The sequence below is a fragment of the Lycium ferocissimum genome, chromosome 9 (genome assembly GCF_029784015.1).
Source record: "Lycium ferocissimum isolate CSIRO_LF1 chromosome 9, AGI_CSIRO_Lferr_CH_V1, whole genome shotgun sequence".
NCBI lineage: Eukaryota > Viridiplantae > Streptophyta > Magnoliopsida > Solanales > Solanaceae > Lycium > Lycium ferocissimum.
The window spans coordinates 10,930,883-10,942,641 of NC_081350.1; the positions used below are offsets into that span (position 1 = coordinate 10,930,883).

Sequence of the window (11,759 nt, forward strand, 5' to 3'; positions counted from 1 at the left end):
AGCAACCAATGAATAAGAATACTAAAACGAAAAAAATCCTTAAAGCAAGCAACTTCCACGTAACAATTCCTTATACAATCTTTACCGCATAAATAATAACCCCTTCATAATTAATATCTGAATCATGCATACTCAGTGTTTTAAAGTTGAAGTCGTCACCAGTTAATCACCTCCCTCCCCTCCCAACACACATATGCTTTCCAGCCAATCATATTGTATACGGTTAAAACCGGGGTCGGTAGCCCCGACCTAAGGATCAACGATTTGCGTTCAGATAAAAGGAGCAACGGATAGTAGAGCTTGGCTAAACCGAATAGAGACGTTCGGACCCAACGATTCCCGAGGAGCACACCTGCAATTGGCAACATTGCGGGAAATCGGTCTGTTGTGGATTTCACTCCGCACGACGCAACGATAGTTGTCAATCCCGTGATTTCGGGGATCTTTATCTTCAATTGATTTAGTTACCTAGTTTAAAGTAAATTCTTGTACTATAAATGGGGAGGGGAGTAAACCCTCAACCCTCATATGTTTTTACCTTCTTCCACACGATCACATACTCTTTAACTTGTTCTCTCAGCTTTATCAAAAATATCAAATCATAAGAGTGTTGACACCCAATTTTTGACCTCCAAAAATTCAAATTAACTAGTCAAGCTTCTTGAATTGCAAACAGAGTAAAATATTCATTGTAAAATCAAAATACTTCTTAACTAGTTTTGGGGTTATTTGCCATTTTCATTTGGAAAAATATCATAGTATGTGTTACATATGATTTTAACTATTAGTTATGTTCAAAATAAGTGTTCAATTTAGTAGTTATTTTAAATAGTCAAATTAAAGTTATTTATTAGTCCATATTTGCTAAATTGGTGTTTTTACTTTGTTAAAGTCAAGAAGCTTAATTAATTAATTGAATAAATAATTCGTCTCAAGTTCATTGCAACTTAAGTTTTGATATGGCTATGTTATGCCAATAAATTGGTTTCAATTGCAACAGAAAGGGCTATCTTATTAGCTTGTGAATCCTAAATTCAGCCCCATTCTCAACATTTTCAGACCCATTTGCAAACCTTCTAATTTCAGCCCAACCCAACACCAATAACCCGACCCACCTTATCATTTTCCCCAAAAATCAGAAAAAGGGAAAACAAAACGAAACCTGGCCAACACCCACGCGAAGAGAACGACAACTTGTTTTGGCCGAATTGAACACGCTTTGTTTGCTCTCAATCGCGGTTTGGGCATATAATTCAATACCTTTCTCTGCAAACAAACGCTCGCTTTTCGCTTTTCCATTTTCGATTTCTTCTTTTCTTTTCAGCAAATTCGGATTTGAAATCTGTCCCACATCGAATTTTGAACTTCAAAACCCTAGGATTGCTCTTCTATAAATAGGAGCCCATTTCTCACTTCACAGGGAGACTGGTTTTTACACCAACAGTTGAGTTTTCACACCCTAAGAGCTCGAACACTCGGCAAAGCCTTGAGTTTCGAGCTCGTAGTTAAATTTTTGATTCGTCGGAATAGTTCTGTTTGGTGATTGACTGACTCAACTCTCGTCGCTGCTCGGCAAAAAGGTAATTCTATCTCTCTATCCTCTTTTTAGTTCTCTTCCCTTTAATCATTTCAATTCGATTCTACTTATCTAGTATTAATTTGGTTTGATTTTGTGAGATTGTTTTTAGCTTTACTTTGGCTCTGGTGTAGTCTATTTATAGTATTTTAGCATTCTTTAGATGGCTAAGCTTAATTGGAGTCGTTCATGTATGACCCTCGACTGTTAGTTACTTATGAAAAGATTATTATGTTGCCCTCTTTTTAAATTTTTAGAATAGGCTTAAAGTGGTAGTGATGGATTAAATTAGTTTGTAAAAGATATTATCTGCCCTATTTTTTGTCACTTGTTTATGAAGCTAGAAAATATGCCAAGTGTTTTAGCTTAGTTCATTATTTGGGGAAAAGGGTCATTCTATGCCCTGTTGAGTTTCTGTTTGTTTTTTTTTTTTTTAAAAAAAAACTTTATCATCTCAAAGCTGCAAAATTGTATTTGTCATAAAAAGGGTTCTGTTCTTGTTATGTGGGATTAGATAGGAGTTGGTTTGTTTAATGTTTAGTGTAAGAACTGATTTAGGAAATAAAGTCGCAGCTTTGCTGCCTAAATATCCTTAATGACAGATTTTTGTTTCAACTTAATTAAGTGCTTGTTAAAAGAATAGAAAGTTCAGAGAATCATGTGTGGTCAATGCTTTGGAGGTGATAAATGATTTGAATAGACTCTTCCAAGCCGCTGATTTCTAAAAACTGAGCTCTTTTTCTTACTTGAACCTGCTGTATGCTTTGTTGTCTTCCCCAGAAAGATCTGTTGAAGTTTTAGTACTTTTTTCTTATTATTTGAAATAGGGAGGAATCTGTTTTGATCAATTACTCTTGGTTTAGGGTGTTGTTTGGATCTTTAGCTTGTTTCAATTTAGCTAACTTGTGAAAAGAATGTCATTTTTGCAAAGAAGCTCAGGTTTCTGTTGGTAGATAGCTTAAAAGTAAAACTTGTTTGAATATAGATGAGGAGATTATGTCCTGCTCTTGTTTTGAATTAGTTTGAAGAGATTAAGTGATTATAGTTTAAATGTCCTAAAATAGGAATGACAATATTGTGTAGAATACTTATGGGAAAAGATTTGGTATTATAGGCCTTTACTTGTATTCTGGCCACATCTTAGTTTATAATGACCAAAGCATGCCTCCAAACTTTGAGCTTGTGATGAGTTCAACTGGACATATCCTTTTTTTTTTTAACAACTAAGATGTTGTCACCTTCAAAACCTTGGGACCTGTCTTTTTACCATAGCTTGAAGCATGCATAGTTGTTTAATGATTTGTGTCTAGTTTCCTGTTGCTATTATTTGTTGGCCATAAATCTCATCTGAAACTTTTTTTGGCCTTAATATGAACTGTGATGATAGAATTTGATTTTTGAACTTGACTTTTTGTTAGTTTAACCATTTTCAAGATTTAACTAAATATGATAATAAATGGAGGAGGTACCTCATTTGTTCTTATCTTGTTAAAACCTTCTTTGTTTAAGACACTCATTCTTTACCCTCTCTTCTTTGCATGACTTGGGGATTTTCAAATCCCAAAATGCTCCGGAGTTGCTGCCTAACTTGAGATGAGGCTGCTACTTTGTGCTGAAAAGGAGAGCAGTGCCTACTAAGCTTGTTGTTCGAATCACTGCTATGTTCAAGAGGCTCTCCTATGCTGCTGTTTTATTTCACTGTTTCTGTCCTTTGTTGTGGCTTGTTGCTGCAGTATGGGATTGATACTACGCTAGAGTACTTCTGAGAGTAAAGGAAATAGATTCTATATTTCTCTGTTTCTGCTGCATTTTCTGAGACAAAAATAAATGCTATAATTGATGTCCTAATGCTGCAGTTTAAGATGCAGCAATTGCTGCATTTTTTAGTTGAATTGACATGACAATTTGAGCCGGATCACTGCTGTAAACAACTGCATTTTGGAGCAGATTTTGCTGCACTTTGAGGCTGTACTTGCTGCTGCAATTTTGGCTATTTACACCGCATTTTGGGCTGAAATATGCTGTCTCTTGAGTCAATGGGTTGCTGCGTCTTTTGCGGCTGAAAATGCCAAACTTCTGAGTAAATTTGCCACTGCTTTCATGGCCGAAAGCTGCTGCATTTTTTAGCTGAAACGCTGCTGTGTTCTTGGCTGTTTACTGCTGTATTTTGAGACTTGTTGAGTTGCTGCATTGTTGAGCTTATCGTTGTTGGAATCTTGGACCAGCCTGTGGCTTCATGTTGGCAAAAAATAGCTGCTGCTATACTAAAGGACACAACTGCTATATCTTTGAAATGTTATTTTGAGGGGTTGGCATCTACCTCTACCTCAGTGCCCATTATGAATTAATGTCTTGTTTGCTACATGCTTGCTGTGGCATATTGGGGAATTGCTGCTGTTAAGTTTGAGGTCAAAAATTGTTGCCCTACGAGTGATTGAGTTGCTATATATATATATATATATATAATGAGCAGGTACTTCATTCATTCGAACAGACTGCTACACTTGAAATATTCACTGATAAGAATATATACTACATTGGGGCCGATGAAAAAAATTTAATTTGAGGCCATGGCTTTGTCCGAAAAGGTTATCCCTCAGTTTAGGTGTTGATGACCTCATAGTAGTATCACGAGGTAGGAACAAACATGCGTTTGGCGAGGCAACTAGAATGGCCACTAGTCTGCAGCCAAGACATGTTTCGGATTCCTTTACCACATTTGGAAACATGAGTTTGAGCTTCTGTAATCAAAGGTCTCAAAGTTTGATACGAGTCTGAGGGATATTATTTTTATGTTCATAAACGTCACCCCACAGGGTGACGTACCATTTTAACAAACTACTTTTCTTTTCATTGTGCGCGGTACAAATAAACGAGTACGGAGAGCAAAGCTTGAAGGCGAAGTGAAGAATTGGATGTTAGAGCTTCGGACGAAAGAGCTAGAAGAGCATAGGCTTGCTAAAGGATTTGGGTCCAAATTCGAAAAGCTAAACTTTCTTTCCCTTCCCTTTATTATAGGTTTACTTAGGTAAACAATGTTTCGAATTCTCGGTGCGCCACCAATTCTGACCGGATCGGAGACTAAGTATATTGTCCGGAGGCCTTTCCCTCCAAGCGCAGCCCCGAAACTAATACCGTAGAGCTTTAAGATGCCCGATATCCCGAAATATGACGGGACAACGGACCGGCAGGAACATATAACTGCATACACCTACGCCATAATGGGAAATGACTTGGAAGACGATGAAATTGAGTTGGTAATGCTGAAAAAGTTTGGTGAAACATTGACTAAAGTAGCCATGCAGTGGTATTGCACACTACCCAGCACTCCATTCCATCCTTCGAGTTGCTCGCAGATGCCTTCGTAAAAGCTCATGCCGGGGTTTGGAAAGTGCAAGCAAGGAAAGTTGACATATTTAAGATCTTCCAGAAGGACGATGAACGGCCCAGAGAGTTCGTGATGAGATTCCAGAAGGAGAAGATGTTGCTTCCCCCGGTTCCCGATGAATGGGCAGCATAGGCTTTTACGAAGGGACATAATCCCAGAAGTTCTAACGCTTCCCTCAAGCTTAAAGAAAACCTATTAGAGTTCGGAGCTATTACTTAGGCAGATGTCCACAATAGGTATGAATCCAAAATACGGGTGGAGGATGATCAGCTCGGGCTTCGTGTCCGATAAATCGGATTAAAAATGCGGATAGACCAAAAAGGGTAGCAGAAATGAGATTTCCACCACCAAGGGACAGGTATCATCCGTATTCCCAGCCTAAAAGATCCACATTCAGACCGGATAAGGGGAAAAGCAGTTCCGGTCTCAATACGGCAAGAAGTGATAGCTGGAACAATCGAGTTTCGGGGAGCAGGGGTTTACAATTCAGAAACAGCTCCGTCGGGGGGTCCGACGCAGGTGAAAGTCCAAAATTATCCGAATACAACTTCAATGTTGACTCGGCAGCCATTGTAGCTGAGATCGGTCGCATCGAGGGTGTGAGATGGCCAAGGCCGTTACGAACAGACCCCTCGCAACGAGATCCGAACTTGATATGCGAGTTCCACATAACACATGGGCACCGAACTGACGATTATAAAGGACTAAGGGATGAAGTGGCTCGGTTACTAAAGAATGCTCATCTTCGAGAATTCCTAAGTGAGCTAGCAAAGAATCACCACAAGAATCGGGAACCCAACAAAAAGAGTGACACAGAGCAACCCCAACATGTGATCAACATGATCATTGGACGAGTGGAAACACCTCAAGGACCGATGATGAAGAAGACAAAGTTCTCAATCACCTGAGAAAAAAGAACCAGGGACTATGTACCGGATGGATTTATCTCCTTCAATGACGAAGACGCGGAGGGCATCATTCAACCCCACAATGATGCCTTGGTAATTTCTGTCCCTTATTAACAAAACTCATGTGAAACGTACTTTGATTGATCCAGGTAGCTCGGCCAACATTATCCGATGGAAGGTAGTAGAGCAGTTGGGACTGTTAGATCAGATAGTGCTGGCAGCCCATGTTCTAAACGGATTCAATATGGCATGCGAAACTACAAAAAAAGAGATTACACTATCGGTAAACGCTGCCGGTATAATCCAGCACACAAAGTTCTATGTCATCGATAGAGAAATGAGATACAACGCATTGCTCGGAAGGCCGTGGTTACACATCATGAGGGCAGTGCCTTCGACCTTGCACCAAATGTTAAATTCCCAACCTTAGAAGGGGTGGAAATCATTCATGGGGAACAACCTGCAACGAAGGAGATGTTCGCAGTCGAAGAAGTTGTTTAAACAATAGAGAGAGCCCCCAAAGATGCTGAGGACGCGGATGAAATGAAAAACGCAAAATAGCAATCACAGAACACAGGTCCAGCCCGAGTCAACGGAGAAGGGAAGATGGACATAGAAGAAGACGACTTCGAAGTTCCTAGGTCGTTTGTACTACCCGACGATTCGGATGCAACAAAATCAAAAGTGGAGGAACTTGAGCAAGTCATTCTGTTCGTTCATCTTCCGGATAGAAAGGTATACCTAGGCACGGGGTTAACCTCGAAGCTTAGGAGTAAATTAATCAAATTTCTTCAAGCTAATGCCGATTGTTTTGCATGGTCCCATTTAGACATGACAGGTATTCCACCCGAAGACACCACTCACAAGCTAGCCTGGATTGGAAATTTACCCCGGTAAAGAAAAAGCGGAGACCAATGGCCGAGGTCAAACACAAACTCGTCAAGGAAAAGGTAACAAAGTTATTAAAAATAAGATCCATCCGAGAAGTTAAATACCCGGATTGGTTAGCTAACGTGGTGGTTGTGCTTAAAAAGGGTAACAAATTTAGAATATGTGTAGATTATAATGATTTGAATAAAGCATGCCCGAAAGATTCCTTTTCTTTTCCTAACATCGATCACATGATTGATGCGATGGCTGGCCATGCGATATTAAGCTTTCTAGATGCTTATTCCGGGTACAACCAGATCCGAATAAACCCGGAGGATCAGGAAAAGACTTCTTTTATAATAACGTACAGAACTTACTGTTACAACGTAATGCCATTCGACTTAAAAAATGCCGGTACTACTTATCAATGCTTGGTAAACAAAATGTTCGAAAAATAAGTAGGTAAAATAATGGAAGTTTATATTGATGATATGCTATTCAAGTCCCTGGAAACATAGGACCATTTAAAGCATTTGCAGGAGACCTTCGACATACTACGCAAGTATAACATGAAGCTAAACCCGGAGAAGTGCGCCTTCGGAGTAGGTTCAGGTAAGTTCCTGGGTTTCATAGTGTCAAATCGAGGTATCGAAATTAACCCGGATAAGATCAAGGCCATCGATGATATCCGGGTAGTCGAGAACGTAAAAGGGGTGCAGAGACTGACTGGAAGGATCGCGGCCTTAAGCAGATTTATTTCTCGATCTTTTAATAAAAGCCATCGATTTTTCTCTTTGCTAAAAAAGAAGAATGACTTCGTGTGGACACCGAAGTGTCACCGGTCTGTTAATTAATTGAAAAGGTATTTATCCAAACCTCGCCTCCGTTGCGCACACCGGCGAACATGCGTTGTACTTTTATCCGGGGCGTTGTCCGAAATCGCGGTAAGTGGAGTGCTGGTCCAAGAAGAATAAGGTATGCAATTTCCTATTTATTATGTCAGTAAAACTTTGGGGGATGCGAAGAAACGCTACCCCCACCTAGAAAAACTGGCCCTAGCTTTATTAAGTGCATCCAGAAAATTAAAACCCTATTTTCAATGTCACCCTATTTGCGTGGTAATGACATACCCATTAAAAAATGTTATGCACAAACCAGAGATATACGGTAGGTTGGCAAAATGAGCAGTCGAAGTTAGCGGATATGACATCGAATATAAGCCCAGAACAACTATAAAGTCCTAAATTTTGGCGGACTTCGTGGCAGATTTTGCCCCTACAATGGTGCCCGAGGTAGCGAAAGAACTTCTTTTAACCTCGGGAAAAACTTCGGGGATTTGGACCTTATACAGGGACGGAGCCACCAATGTAAAAGGAACTGGGCTCGGTATTGTACTTAAAACCCCGCAGGCGATATCATTCGGCAGTCCATAAGAACTTTAAAATTGATATGATAGACGGGTATGAGGCTATGATTGCGGGTTGGAAGTGATGGATTTAGGAAGCGAGAAATCATCGAAGAAAAATGCGACTCAACGAGTGGTCGTGAATCGAAGTAAACGGGGGTGTTCGATGAGAGACCGATTGGATGCGAGAAATATTTGGGAACGATACGGTGGTTACGTCGATTGAAGAATGGACTATGCGGCGTAATATGGGAAGAAAACAAGAGAAGCCGAATACGGCTGACGAACTTGGGCTCTCGGTAAGAACGGAGGGTGCTCGGCCCATCGAAAACGAGCCCGGTCGGTTAATTATGACAATTTTAAAAACTTGGGACTGCAAAAAAGTTCATAGACTATCCGGCGGAAGGAAAATTAAAAAGGGGACCCTGGGGAGTCACGAGACTTAGGACAAAAGCGGCGAGGTACAACCCCGGTCGAAAGGAGAATTATATCGGCGTTCTTTTACTTCCACCCGGGATGTTTGGGCCCCAAGAAGGACCCCAATGCGCGAAGTCCGGGGAACCCGGGGCACCAATCGGGCGGAATCTTTAGTTCGAGGATGATTGACCCGCTATTCCGGGATCATAGGGAAAAGAAAAACGCGAATAATTTCATTTGAAAGTGCGATCGATGCAAAAAACACGCTCCTGTGATCCTCCCCGGGGGAATTGCTTCCCAATATTATCCCCTAGTCTTTTCCTTAAAGGGGGAAATGGACCGGTGGGGCCGTTTCTTTTTGTTTATGGCGGACTATTTTTCTAAAGGGGTTAAGGGCAACCCCTTTCGAAAAAATACGTGAGAAGGAGTTTATCAATTTCCAAAATATCACTTTTATTTTGGTTCGGATCCCAAGAGATCCCTATGATAAAGGGCGACAATTCATAGGTAACAAAGTCAAAAACTTCCCCGAGGGGGCGAAGATCAAAAAAATAATGTCCCTCCATATCCCAAATGCAAATGGACACGAAAAAAACAACAAAACTATCATTCGGGAATTTTAAAACTTTTGGGTGAATCCAAAGGGGGGGAAAAAAATCTTCCCGGGGGGTAAGGGGGAAAAAAAAATCTCGAAGTACCTTTAAATGCCATTTTCCTTAAAAATGGAGGGAGGCTCGGTCCCCGTTTAAGAGGGGGGGGGGGGGCCCGAAAATTTTAAATTTTCCCCCAAGGGGTCAAACCGAGGCCATGGCAAAAGGGTTTAACGAAAAAAACTAGCGATCCAAGGGGTTCGGCCCCCCAAAAAATAACGGATTTTGGGGGGGATTACAACCAAAGGGGGGGAATCTTGACTTTCCCAACCGGGGGCTTTGGGCCTCCAAAATTTTCCCTTTCACCCAAAAGACCCCGTGAAGGGGGAAAAATTTTTGAATTGGGAAGGACTGCAAAAAGGCCAAATCGGGGAAAAGGGTCGTACCGGGTCGCGTCGGAGGAGGTCAAAAATTGTTAAACAATTGGAACGCCGGGGCCAAAGAGATACTATTGCTAAGGTACGGCCCAAACCCTCTTCTTAAATTCTTTTTAATTTATGAAGATTAGAGTTAGACAAGAAAACACGTGTTGCACTCTTTTCCCTTTGCTCGATTTTTTCCCGAAGTGAATTTTTCGGCAAGGTTTTTAACGAGGCAACAACGTACAGCATGTTACCAAAACCAAAAAAAGTCTTGGGGCCGGGGGCCGCTCGGTGTCAAAGATGTGTTTTTTTTTCTCGGGGTCAACACAAAAATATTTTGGGGTATCCGCCGGCCCCCGGGGGGCCCCCGATCGTATCATGTAAAGTCCAAGAGGGAGTCAAATTTTTGTTTCTTTGAAAATTCCTACATTAGGATTTATTGTGGGGTAAAAAAGACCGAATTTAGTCATGCCCCCCATAATTAATTTGTTACGAAAAAAAACGGGGGGGTCCACTCGGTAGTTGTACCAAAACAAGTTGAAAATGAGAAGAACAAACCCGGGTTTTAAATTTCCCATTTCCCTTTGGGAATACATTTTCGCAACTTTTAAGAGATTTCTTTTAAGTTTAAACAACCTTGAATAGGGGCTTTCGAACTAGGGGGCTATTTTTAAATAAAAGGGCAACGGTTCGGGGGTCAAATAAGGGGTTCTAAGTGGGTCGAACCCCCAAACCCAAAAGGGTCATAAGGACTCGAAATTTTAATAAAAAAGAATTTCCCAAAAAACTTTGGGGTTAAAAGGTTGAAAAAAAGGGCCCAAAAAAAAAACAATTTAGAACGTCCCAAAATTTGTGGGAAAATAAGATAAACATAAGTCACCCAACCCCCGGTGCAAATTTGTTTAAAAAATAAACCAAATTGGGCCCCAAATCTATACCGATAAGTTATCGGGACGAATATTATTTCATTCATATTGACTTGAACAAAGGGAAACTATCGAAAAGGGAAAAAACCCCCCCCCAAAGACAAATTTAAAAAGACTTCCAAAATATATTCACATGGGGGCAAAAACCCGGCCCCCCAAAATTTTCAAACAAAAGGAAATTACTTTTTTTGAGCCCGGGCCCTTTTTCTCCCCCCAAAACCCCGGTCCCCCTCGGAAACGGGGGCTCTTTCCAAATGTCGCCCAAAAGAGGGTTTCCCGGGGCGGGGGGCCCCCGCCTCTCAAAATTTTTCTTTGTGCCCAAAGTCCTCAAAACCTTTCCCCAACCTTTAAAGTAAATTTCCGGGTTTTTTTCTATGCTGGGGCCCGGAAAGGAGAAAGGAAAGGGCCGCCTTTGATTCCCCCTTTAGTTTTGGGCCCCAATCCGATCCCTCGGATAAGGCTTTTCCCAATTTTGGTTTAAAACTCGGGGATTCTCGGGATAACAAAACGGGTCTCGGGTTTGGGCCCCTTCGAGTTGTTTCTTGAGATCCTCCTTACTTGGCCCGGGAAAATCATTTCCCAAAATACCCTCGAGCGATCTTTTTTGCCCGGCTCTCGGCAAAGGGAAGGATAATTTTCTCTTTTCGCTTGCTCCTGGCAAAATTTGCTCGGCAGCCTCCCGTCAAAACATGGACCAAAAAAAACGATCCCGGTTTTTCCCACCACCTTGTCTAACCAAATCCAATTCTCTTCCCATACCCTCGGCCCACATCCCCCGAAAGAACAAGGACCAAAGCAGGGCCCCCGGGGCTTTTCGGCCTTAAACATGCCTTTTTGGCTATCGTGGTTTGGCCGAGCCAGGGGTCCCCACGAAAGCGGGATCCTCCCCCTGGGAAAAGGGGTTTTTTAACTTTTCGATCTTTTTGATTGTGCTCCAAAAACCCGAACATCTTGGTGGGGTTTTGGACCGAACTCCCCCTAAAAATCGGGGGAAGCCCCAAACGCAAAAAAAATGGGTTGAAAAAGAATGAACTTAATTATGCATAAAATGCAAAACCCCAAAAGAAATCTAAACCCGGGGGTGTTAAAATATCTTGGGGGTTTTAAAGCATCTTCCGTTGAGGGGTTGCCCGGGGACCCGGGCCCGTCTTCTCTCGGGCCTCTCGGACGTAAGTGGTCAAAATTTGGGAAAATTTTGGCCGGGCGAGACAGCGGGCGTATTCGTGGGAACCGGGGGCTACGAAGGACTTTGTTCGG

The 11,759-nt window shown here is 41.7% G+C and overlaps 1 long non-coding RNA gene across 1 annotated transcript; it reads left to right on the forward strand.

Moving 5' to 3' along the window:
* Positions 1–1,633: 1,633 nt before the first annotated feature.
* LOC132029621 (uncharacterized) lies at positions 1,634–4,006 on the forward strand. The gene is made up of 2 exons (XR_009407881.1): positions 1,634–3,292; positions 3,521–4,006. It is a non-coding gene; the product is annotated as an uncharacterized LOC132029621 (long non-coding RNA).
* Positions 4,007–11,759: the final 7,753 nt, after the last annotated feature.